Here is a 12,466-nt window from a genome sequence, read left to right as displayed (position 1 = left end):
TATTACTTCAATGTATGTTATAAATTTGTGATTTTATTGGAGATGTGATCAAAACAGAAAGAAATGCAATGAAATCATATGTAGCTTGTTTTGTGTCTTAAAATTATACTTGCACTTCTATATTGATACTGAAAAATTCACTAAACTATTCAGTGTGGTACATTACATCCAGGTTAAGAATTCCAGATTTTAAATATACAAGTAAATGCTTTTCAGTAAGATCTGTACAATAAGATGTGGAATTCTATGTAATTGTGCGGTGTAATTAATGGCAACATATTATATGAGAATGTTCTACTATACTGAAAATCATTCAAAATTAAATTTTAAAAGAAAAGCTATGTATTAAACACAAAACAAATTGGAATCAGAAGAAAAAATATTTAATACACAGATTATTATCACTGGACTAATTTTCTGTCACATTGAACATTCAGTTTATAACCTTTTTGATGTGTAATTGCACATCAGATCCAATATATGATTAACACCAGGAATACTGGAATAAACCAAATAAAAATGGTGAAGTTAAACACAAAAACAGTAGGGCAATTATATTTCACAATACTTTACAGTTTCCTCAAAAGAAAATATTAAAATATGAGCAAAAAACATGCATTTATTGTTATCTTTAATCTTTACTTTGTGTCTTTTACTATTATTTTGAATCCTTTTCCACTTGTTGTTACTTTTAAATTAATTTTTATTGATTTTTTTTATCTCCTTGATGCTTTTTGCAGATGATGTTGTCCTGTTTGCTTCATCAGGCCGTGATCTTCAGCTCTCTCTGGATCGGTTCGCAGCTGAGTGTGAAGCGGCTGGGATGAGAATCAGCACCTCCAAATCTGAGAGCATGGTCCTCAGCCGGAAAAGGGTGGAGTGCCCTCTCAGGGTTGGGGGAGAGATCCTGCCCCAAGTGGAGGAGTTCAAGTATATCGGGGTCTTGTACACGAGTGAGGGAAGAATAGAGCGTGAGATCGACAGGCGGATCGGTGCGGCATCCGCAGTGATGCAGGCTCTGCATCGGTCTGTCGTGGTGAAAAAGGAGCTGAGCCGTAAGGCAAAGCTCTCAATTTACCAGTCGATCTACGCTCCTACCCTCACCTATGGTCATGAGCTATGGGTAGTGACCGAAAGAACGAGATCGCGAATACAAGCGGCTGAAATGAGTTTCCTCCGCAGGGTGTCTGGGCTTTCCCTTAAAGATAGGGTGAGAAGCTCAGTCATCCGGGAGAGGCTCAGAGTAGAGCCGCTGCTCCTCCGCATGGAGAGGAGTCAGATGAGGTGGCTCGGGCATCTGATCAGGATGCCTCCTGGACGCCTCCCTGGTGAGGTGTTCCGGGCACATCCAACCGGGAGGAGGCCCCGGGGAAGACCCAGGACACGCTGGAGGGACTATGTCTCCCGGCTGGCCTCGGAATGCCTTGGGATTCTCCCGGAAGAGCTGGAAGAAGTGGCCGGGGAGAGGGAAGTCTGGGCCTCTCTGCTTCAGCTGCTGCCCCCGCGACCCGACCTCGGATAAGCGGAAGAGGATGGATGGATGGATGGATGGATCTCCTTGATGACATTTTTCAGTGTAATCCTTGCACTGATTTTTAGAAACACTTTCTTTCTGCAAGCAAAGTAAACTTGTGATGTAGCAGACTACATCTTATTTAGAGGTGACTTGTTCCTTTTCTGAATTTGACACTTTTAAATCCCTGCCTGTTTAATGCTTCCAGTTTAGCAGTTTCAAACCTCTACCACTCAATTCTCTAACCTTTAAATATAGTTTATTTATTTTTGGAGTATTAATAGATCACAGAAGCACCGTCATGCCACTGTCACCCAGTTCTCTAGTCTGTGAACTTCATTTGCCTTGTTAGAAGTATTCATTGGTCAGTTAAGTTACATTTTTTTTTTTAATGTGAACATTGAAGTAAATGTCTTCTTTGTTATTTTAGCTATCTCTGTAATATTACAGCATAAAATTTAAATTACAATACAACAGTGTGAACTTTTCACTAAACAGTGCTTAGCTTTTAGTTAACACTTACTGATACCACGCCAATTTAAAGTCAGTAAGTAACGTAACATTTGCATTTTGGGATGTGAGCCTTGTAGCAGTGAATTTCGGGTCAGTGATATAGAAGTATTCTAGAAATGCAGGTACATCCTCAGGAAAATATTTAACATAGCTAAATGTTATCAAGAGGTGAAGCTGGAGTCTGATTATAGCAGCAGTTGTCATTCATGTAAAATGTGGCAAGGTTTACAGATGCTTGTATGATTAAAAAAAAGACATCTATTACTCTTTTCCATTCCAGATTAACTTAATGCTTTCAACACTTGAATTTATTGTTATTATAAATATGAGTATCATGTGATTGCCTCCAGCATGGTATGATTGACGCATTTGTGTTTTTGCAAATGAAGCTAGTGAGTTGGTCCAGATTGAAGAGTTTTAAAAATATGTTGCAACCGATCATCTGCCATTTTAATGGCCTCTTTAGTATTTTAAAGAAATTCTGTGGTCCCACCTGCTTCAAAATCAGAATTATTCCTGTGCCCAAGAAAACAAAAGTGGACTGTCTTAGAGACTGCAGGCCATTGACACTCATACCAATGGTGAGAAGTTGTTTTGAGAGACTGATGCTTGGACAAATCCACTAACTAGTGGTTCACTTTACTTGAGTTAGTATTGTGAATGGGATAGAAGAGGCCTTTAATAGGAACTAACGGAGGCAGTGCTGAATAAACAAATGAAGGTCTGTACATGGAGGATCGAACTTTGTGGTGTCAAGTTTAAAATAAAAATAAAAAATAAAGTTCAAAACCTGTTTAATCCAAAGCAACACTAACACAAGTTATTTTACAAACTGAACATAAACTACACAAAATGTTTATCCCAAATTTAGAATAACAGCACCTCATGTCACCAGCTTTTATAAGGCGATTAAATGACATCACAATTAATGACAACTACAGTTAGAAGATGGAAATGCCACAGTAACCAAAATAAACCTTTTTTTTTCACAACGGCCAATACCTTACAAAACAGCATGACTCACGAGGCAGAATAATAATACTAAATGATAACAATGACATTACACTTTTTATGAATAAAAATTCCAATCAGAATACTCCAAAATTTCTATGTAAGGCTTTTTTGCCATTGTCATTGCTAGAAACATACAAAGAAAAAAGACATTATGAATGTCACTTCTGACATTCTTTTCTGAGCAGCAAAACATTTAGCTAATACTGAATTATCAGTTTGTGCGCTTGTCATAATTTTTCTGTGTTTCCATGATGCCTTGTGCAAACCACCTCCCCTGTACCGATCTTACTGTGGGGCATTTTGTGGTTTATGACAGAGGATAAAAGAAAGTGAGACAGGTACAAACAGACAAAATGATAGATGGTAAAAAGACAATAACAGTTCTTTATTTAAAAAGGAATATAAAAATATTCAGAATTGAGGTTCTGAGCAAAACAGTCATTCAAGTCCATGAAATGATTTTCTGCAGTGAATTAAAAACAAATTATTAAAAAAAAAAGCACTAACTCAAATCCGTTTAACTTCTTCACTCAAAAGGATATTAAAGCAAACAAAAGGATTTCCAATTGAAAAATTACACAAACAAAAATAAGCCAACACCCAGCTGACCAGATTACCATGACAATTTACTGCTAGGAGATAACAGTTAATACTATGCACTCCCTTCTCTCTGTACAAGTGGTTCAGAAGATCTTCGAGATACTAGTCAGTGACAAAAGACTCCAGGCAAAAAGTCTACTTCAAATTTGATATTCTGCTTTTCAAAACCATGATTTTTTATCTCCAGTCCCTTCCAATAGGTGAGTGCAGTACCGCCGCTCCCTATACGCAGAGTACGCAGTCTGCGTAGGGCACTAACTCCCAGGGGGGCACCATCCCAGCTGCTCAAAAAAAATTTTTTTATATATTATAATAATAAATTAATATTAATAATATACATATACAAATAAACAAAAATATAAACGTATATATTGCATTTTACGGTGAACGCAGAGTAAGCTAAGCACTCGTGATGACGCGCGCGCCGCGCCCTCACCTCTGTTACGGCTGTCTATTTGGCCAAAAATGATAATAATTGAACAATATGCCTGGTCCTGGAAAGAGACATCAACAGCCCGGCGCCGAGAAACGAAAGAAAAAAAAAGCCCAAGATGAAGCCCGTGCATCACTTTCAGGTACGTTCATAATCCTGTGAAACTTTATTTTATTCTGTCAACGTTAATAATGCGTTTTAATGTCGGTAATAATTTCATGACTAACGCATCTTTCTTAATATGAATACAAGCAGATCTAAATAAACAAAATGACTTAAAATTGATTATATTAAAACACAGAGGCAATTATGATTATTGATTAATAATGACCATATGGTGTTATTAAGTAGGTGTTTTTTTATTATTTTATTTTTACTTCCGTAATATTTGGGGGAGGGGGCACAAAAGTAAATTTCTGCTTAGGGCACCCATTTGGCCAGCAGCGGCCCTGGGTGAGCGTGCCTTCAAGCAGGTTATGCTACATGCTTCAATCGGGAAGGTACTCTATACATCTTGCTTGAGCGTGCATGTATATCAACAATCACCCAAACTTTAATCCCTCTCTGGTAAGTATATCTACTATTGGTTAATGGCCCTCTATCACTCTCACTAACAGCTTAATCAACCTTTTCCTTCCTCTTTGCAGCTTATACCTAAAACCAAGATCCCTACCTCCTATTCATAGCTGCATTTACTTTACCGGAGCTCTTTGTACCACCTCAACCATTAACACTCTACTAACGAATATCAGAGTTTTGTGTTGTACTTTTTATAATTTCCTAATTAAGTTGCATTATTAGAGTTTTCCTGTGTCCCTGTTAAATGTTTAAATACAAATTTGCCAAAAAAACAAAATAACACACTTTCTGTTTGTGAACTGGAACTCTGGACTGAATACGAGCTTCAGAATGCATTAACTATAAAGCTATTTGTTGCTGTTGTTGGTGTTCTTGTCCAGCTGGCAACATCTTGCCAAGCACTAATTTCTGTATGTTAAATCCACAATCTCACCTAGCAGCAGCTGTTTTTTGTGTTTTGGAAGGTCATAATTACATCATAAATGGATGTTGCCTTTGCCTGTTAAGTTGGGTTTCCAGTGAGACATCATCATGTGTTCTTCAGGCTGGCTGACTCCCAAGCCGTTATGCTTCTATTTTTTTTGTGCAGCAGCCTAACATATAACCATATGACATTTGTCTGTCACACTCTGTTGATCAGTGCAACCAGTCCACTTCACCTTAGCATCAGTTTCTTTATTTCCTGTTTCCTTGACCTTAATACATCATGTAACAAAAAATACTTTAAAATATTTGCTTTTAACCTTACCATATCTACTTATAGTAATTCTGGCTTCTCCAATAAAAGGGCCTTGCTTTATTGTACACTTCTGTTTTTCAACCTTTGGTCAAACACTGTGAATTCTGTTAGTTTTGAATAAGAAAAGACTTTGGTTTACAACCTCTTGAATTATTTGTGGCTAGTTTAATATAAGGAAATACTTACCTGTGTGTTGCCTCCAACTAATGACAGTACACATATACACAAAAAGCCTTCATTCAATACAACTTAAATAGTATATATATATATATATATATATATATATATATATATATATATATATATATATATATATATACATATACATATACATATATATACGTATATATGTAGTGGGGAACAGCCCGGACACAGACAGGTAGGCATTGTTTTTAAGCACCACACACATTTATTTACAACTATTTACAATAATTGAAGCCTACACAACCCACTTCACCCCAAAGTCCTGGCCTTTTTTCACAATGCCTTTTCCTCAGGTCCGCCTCCACTCCTCTCCTCCGAGCTCTAGCCTTCACCACACCCGACTCCAGCCAACGAATGGAAGGAAGTGGCCTCTTTTATGCTCACCCTGACTTGCTCCAGGTGCCTCCTGATAACCTTCGGGTGTCCCTGGTCTTCTTCCCCCAAGCACTTCCGGGTGTGGCAGAAGAGCTGTGGACTAGGGCTCCTCAGGCATCTGGGCGCCCCTTGGCAGTGACCATGGGGCCCTATATGGTTGAGCTTCTAAGCTCTGTTTCCGTGGTCCCCAAAGCCACCAGGGGTCGCCCCTTAATGGTCAGGAGGCGACATAATCCCTCCTCCGGTCCTTCTGGGCGTCCCAGCTGGGTACTACCCCCAGCCACTTGCCACTATATATATATATATATATATATTATGTACAAATTATTTATATATCTAGTAATATATGTAAACAATTTACTGAAAGCAATGGAATAGGACTAGGAAATTAAACTTTTTTATTTCTAGTTATATGGGCTGAGAAAAAGTTAAGGCAGAAAGCTGGTCAAGGTCAAAATTGAAAGTCAAAAATACAGAATATTAAAACCATAAGAAATATTCAAAAGCTGAAGTTGGAAAAGAAACAAAATAAAGGTCATTAACAACTGGTTTGCTAGTTATGAAGTCCAAAATCTAGTTGCAGACAGTGATGTTAATCTTAAATTTAAGAGTTTGGTGAACAGCATTGATGGTACGACAGTGTAAAATGCTGATGTATAATCTATAAATAGGACTCTGACATAGCAGTTTTTATCATCCAGATATTAAAGGATGGTAGTATGAAGTACTGTTCTATATGGACTAGTTGTGAAAAACTGGATTGTGCAAACTGAGGGCAGTCCAGACTATGTGGAAAATTCTGTTTAGTGTATCTCGGCATCCATCTCTTAAACCCCTTCATCAAAAAATGAGTGAGTGTCACTGGTATGTAGTCATTCAGACAGTACAGTAAAGTTTGCATGAATCATTGATGCTGCTATGCTAACTTTATTTTCATTCTGACATTTAATCACTTCAATGGATTTTCTGAGCTTGTCCCTGCATATCTTGTAATGTTTCCATATTGCTATCCCAAAATGTATTGCTGCATGCCTGAAGTAAATTTCTGATGTCAGTGGTGGAAATATGCAATTTTTTTTTTCATAAGCTCTCTGCTATCCAAACATTTTTTGATGAATCCCCTAACAATATTTGCATACACACCAACATCTAAGAGGAAATCCCAAAATTTGCTCCGTTCTGTAGAATCAAAGCAGTCCTTGAATTTTTCCTTAGCCTCCAGCACTGAATGCCTTTCTTGTCAGCTCCTCAAATTTCAGTTTCTGATAGTAAATGCAGAGCAGGAATACTGACAGCAGATTGGACTTTCCAAGAAGGTGATGTAGTAGTTGTCAGTATTTACACTTCTCATGAAGTAATAGCTACTCTGATGATATTTAAGTTAAGTATACCTTAAATAAAGCTTTTACAAAATTCCCAACTTAGAATGTGAACATGTGAATGTTGTATAATAATTTTTTTACAGATTCTTCAGTGTATTGTTGGTGTTATAGAAACTCCTTTAGAAGGTAAAATACATAACACTTAATCATTAAGTACTCTAGATCAGGTGAACAGTTCTTAGAGATGATTTTAACATTAAGATTCATGCAACATTCACTATAAAACACATACCACTTCCTTTGATTTTCCTAACAGTTAAGTTTAGTTTGTGTGAAAGGTAGAATAACAATCTGGTTGTATTGTAGTGTCTGGTGTCTTTGCACTTTCTAATTTCTCTTAAAGATGCCATTGTGACCTACTTTATTAACCAGTGACTGCACATTAGCAGGAAAAATGAAGTGGTTTATTCTCACAGGGACTCCTCCTCTTTTTTCTTGTTCCTTAGCTCTCCTAATATGGTTTTTGCTAGATACAGTAAGTGATGTAGTCCAGATTACAACAGGTTTATATTTACAAGAATAAACGTAAAATTCTGAATACTTACCCCAATGTTTAAAAAGCTTTGTCAATCATAAGAATTAAAAATGATAATGGACAGCGCAGACAATGGCAATGAAAAGATTATACAGTATATTAAAAAACACACACACACAGAAGTCTGTGAGGGAAAATGTAAAAACATGTCTCCACTCTCAAGTGCCATTATAGTACTTGACGGAACAGAATTTACTTGACCTCTGTTATTCAAACCCAACATCAATAGGTTGATTAATGGGCTTTAGTGGACCATCTCCAAGGAAAATAGGTTTTAATAAACAATTGGACAATTTTATTTACATTTTCAGTTTCTCTAAATTTATTCCCGTTGTTTTGAATATTCCTTAATTTTTATGGTATACTTTTTATTATGACAGGTATTAACCAAATTAGAGAATGTCTAGAAGTAGGTATACTCACTTAAAACACCTTAGTTACATACAGATGGATTTGATTCATGTGGCTTTATGGTATTTGAATTGTTTCTATTATATCCTGTTTACATGCGTAAGAGTAAATAAAGTCAATATAACTGGAATCTGTCATTTTTCTAGCATCTAATTTTTGATTTTATGTTGATGAATATGAAAAATACTTGAAGTGAAATACATTATGTATTAATATAATAAAACACTAAAAAATAAAGGGTAGTAGATAAGGCTGCTTTAAGAATTAAGTTGGAAATTTAAACAACAAAAACTCACTTCCCAGTTCAAGTAGGCTTTCCATCAAGAGATTTAAATTTTTCAAACATTCACAAAGGGGATAGGCAAAAGTCATCAGTGGTCATTATATTATTCTCTTGATGAGATCTTGAAGCTCTCGCTTTCATTTTTTGCTTTGGTGTTAAATTTAAAATCAGTTCAAGGATACTTTGATGTGTTAATACCATTGGAGAAGAGTAATATATCATATCTTTCCCTTGTAGCAGGCATATAGTTTGAAAAAAGGAACATAAAAGTGCGAATAACAAAGAAATTGTTTCGCTAAATTAAAAAAAGTAAATGTTTCTAAAATGTTCTCTTATGGTACATAAAATACACTGGCAGTGTATGTGGTCTTGTTTCTAGTAGTAGACACATAAAACAAGAAAACTGGTGCACTGTTATTTTACCTTAAATATTTTAACATATGATTAAATAAATTATTCAAAATGAAATGTGCAACAAAAAAAAACTATCTATAAATGATATAATGTAGAAAAGAGGAAGGTGGCTACATTGGATGCCATTATGAAAAATCCCCTCCATCTCCATCAGGTGGTGCCTCTTTGAGCATTTGTAGCCACAGGCTCATTGAGGCTATCAGGTAATTCAATGCTTGCTCCTGTCATCCCACAATAATGCTTATACTTTTTAAGTTCTTTTTGCAATTTCTGCACAACATTCTTTTATTTATTGAAGTATGTCATTATCTAACTATTGATTGATTGTATTATTTATACTGTGAGTCTGTATTTTTGTGTTTTATGTTTCTGCTGCTGTATGCATGTAAAATTTCCCCTTGGGATTAATAAATTTTATCTAATCAATTAGGCAATTTGGCTTTTAGCTAGCCAAATGAACTTGATGGAACCAATGATGTTTTTGCATTTGTCAAATTTCTTACATTCTTATGGTCAGTCAGTCATTATCCAACCCGCTATATCCTAACACCGGGTCACAGGGTTCTGCTGGAGCCAATCCCAGGCAACACAGGGCACAATGCAGGAATAAATCCCGGGCAGGGCGCCAGCCCACTGCAGGGCACACACACACCAAGCACACACTAGGGACAATTTAGGATCACCAATGCACCTAACCTGCATGTCTTTGGACTTTGGGAGGAAACCAGAAAACCCGGAGGAAACCCACGCACATACAGGGAGAACATGCTATCTCCACGCAGGGAGGGGATACCTGCCTTAAATTGCAGGCAATGCACTGGTACACTTAGTCCAGTAGTAAATACATAATTAATCCCCCATTCATTCAATTGTGAGAGATAACAAATACTAAACAAAAAAAAATATATATTTTTATTATTTTTCATTTAACCCATTAGGAAAATAATCTCTATTATAATATCTAATTTAGTGATCCATTCTAACTCCTGTTTTAATCGGTGTGTTTTATTCCAGTAGGGTTGATATTCTAATGGAAAAAAAATTGGGGAATGATCTGGTTCTCCAAGATGAGTATAAAGTTTAGTCTGCCTACTCTGGTTTTCCATTAGTTGGAGATATTGTGTACACCTTGCCTTTACTGTATTTTTAGTCTATCCAATGTACAACATTTTACAACTCCTACACTGGATCCCATAAATGCAGCTCACGGTATTAAGAGATAGGTTCTGGAAGATTGGACATTACACGGCTACTACAGGATTCTTAACCACTTTTCTGTTAATAAATGGAATTCGCCACACACATTTGTTCTTTTTCTTTTTGATTGTGCACAATGCCCTAACTAGCAGATCCCTCAAATTTTTATATTTCCTGTAAGCAGCCATCACCTTTCACTGTTTTAAGTCCTCATCCACTCCCTGTACCTGAAGAAAATTCCTGCTAAGAACTCTCACCACCTGCTGCGCTTGTGTAGAAAATGTAAATATCATTGGTATAATATTTTGTTTCTGTTCCTGTCCGTCTCCACCCTCCACCTCTTGTTCTCTCTGTATCTGTCCCTCCATTCCTTCCTTCCACTGTCCTATATAATCCAGTATGTCCTTTTCTGTTCTGTTTTTCTGACCCATATTGTTCTAAAAAATTAATATTTTGTATGTTGTCAAAAAACACAATAAATCAATCTTAATCCCCACTCCATAAATTGTTCCTGCAACAATTCCATCCTCTGACGTTTATCTGAGCTCTCAGAAATTATTACTGCCTCCTTATACCCTTCATAATCCATTTGAAATAACCCTGCATCCAAAAGAACGTTATTCACTTGGCCTAAGCCACCAGTACTCTCATCTATATTCAAGTTCTGGACCTTAATTTCAGGGCCTCTCTTAGAGTTTTTAGCCTCAGGGTTTGGGAAGGGGTTGTTTATATTTATATTAGACAAAAAATCTAAATCTGATTCTGAAATATTACCATTAAGGTGAGAAATATAGTCTGCCCCATCAGAATCCAAAGGAGTGTGATTGCTCCCAGGGTCTATTGACTTGTTGACCTCAGAGCTAGTCAAATACTGATTAACATTAGGGTTACGGTTATATTGATTAATATCAGGGTTTAAAAGATCATCATTAACATTAGGATTTGAGGGATACTGGTTAACATTAGGGTCCAAGGGGTATTGATTAACATCAGGGCTCCAGGAATAATGATTAACCTCAGGGTTGGAGGACAACTGATTAACCTCAGGGTTAAAATAAGTCTGATTAACATCAGGGTCCTTTAAATTCTTAACCTCAGGGATTAACAAATATTTGTGCCTCTGAGATATAATATTGTTCACTAGTGTTAACATCAGGGAACCAGTCCACTATAAAAATCCCTTTTCAAAATATTTTTAGAGGGTTCAAAAAGGCCCCTACCCGCTTTTTAAGGTTAGGATGTGTGGGGGCAGTCTGTCCATATCAAAACCCTGTTCACAGAATTTATAACATTTGTCTCTATAAGCCAGCATCAGTCGAACATCCCAGAGTGGCAAGGTAGACAGGAAAGAAACAGTAAAATAGGCAGAGTACGATTTTCTATTCCACGAAGAGATGCTATATTTAATTTTAGGCACACTAAACATCAACCATGAACTGTAAATTAAATTAAATATCTAAACAAACCACGCCACAACCAGTGTAAATTCTCATTATACCCATTTATTATTTCCCACAATAATACTTCCTCCATAGAATCTGACCATGTAAGCCAAAACAGATCACTTGTATCTAAGCCAACATCTCCCTCATCTGGAAGTTGAGGAACACCCATATATGTATTTAATGAAACATATTTATACGATAAATACGTTGTATAAGTCGCCGACACTTCATACTGTATTATTCTCAAGCACCTTCTTGAATAACCCCTTTTTCTTGAGGCCAAGAATAAAATATCGCCTCGTATGTGTTTGCCATATCAGAATTGATCCTGAAAAATCTAATCAATTGTAACTTTATTATCCATCGAAAAGTATGTTTTGGACGGAAACTACTTTTTTGCAAAAAAGTATGAGTATTAGTACTTTTAAAATATATCTTTGAATTAAGTTGCTTAAGATGTTCGAAATCTGCCTGAAATACAACTGTGTATCCAAGAAAGTGACCCAGTCATATCCTACTTCAGCTGTTAATTTGATTGTTGGATGGATATTATTTAGAGTCAAATTGAACTCCTCTCTCATATGAGTCTATACCCCAAAGATGTCATCTAGATAGTGTAAGTACAATACGGGAGCCTATAACATTTATCCATCCATCCATCCATTATCCAACCCGCTATATCCTATCTACAGGGTCACAGGGGTCTTCTGGAGCCAATCCCAGCCAACTCAGGGTGCAAGGCAGGAAACAAACCCGAGCAGGGCGCCAGCCCACCGCAGGGCATACACGCACCAAGCATACACTAGGGACAATTTAGAATTGCCAATGC

At 36.6% G+C, this 12,466-nt stretch overlaps 1 pseudogene; it reads right to left on the bottom strand.

Annotated features, from left to right (window-relative positions):
- Positions 1-10,386: 10,386 nt before the first annotated feature.
- Positions 10,387-12,466, bottom strand: part of LOC120538580 — a 108,153-nt pseudogene continuing 106,073 nt past the window's right edge.

Source organism: Polypterus senegalus, chromosome 11 (genome assembly GCF_016835505.1).
Source record: "Polypterus senegalus isolate Bchr_013 chromosome 11, ASM1683550v1, whole genome shotgun sequence".
Lineage (NCBI taxonomy): Eukaryota > Metazoa > Chordata > Cladistia > Polypteriformes > Polypteridae > Polypterus > Polypterus senegalus.
Note: the sequence above shows the minus strand (reverse complement) of the source record. Positions and strands in the feature narration are given on the sequence as shown.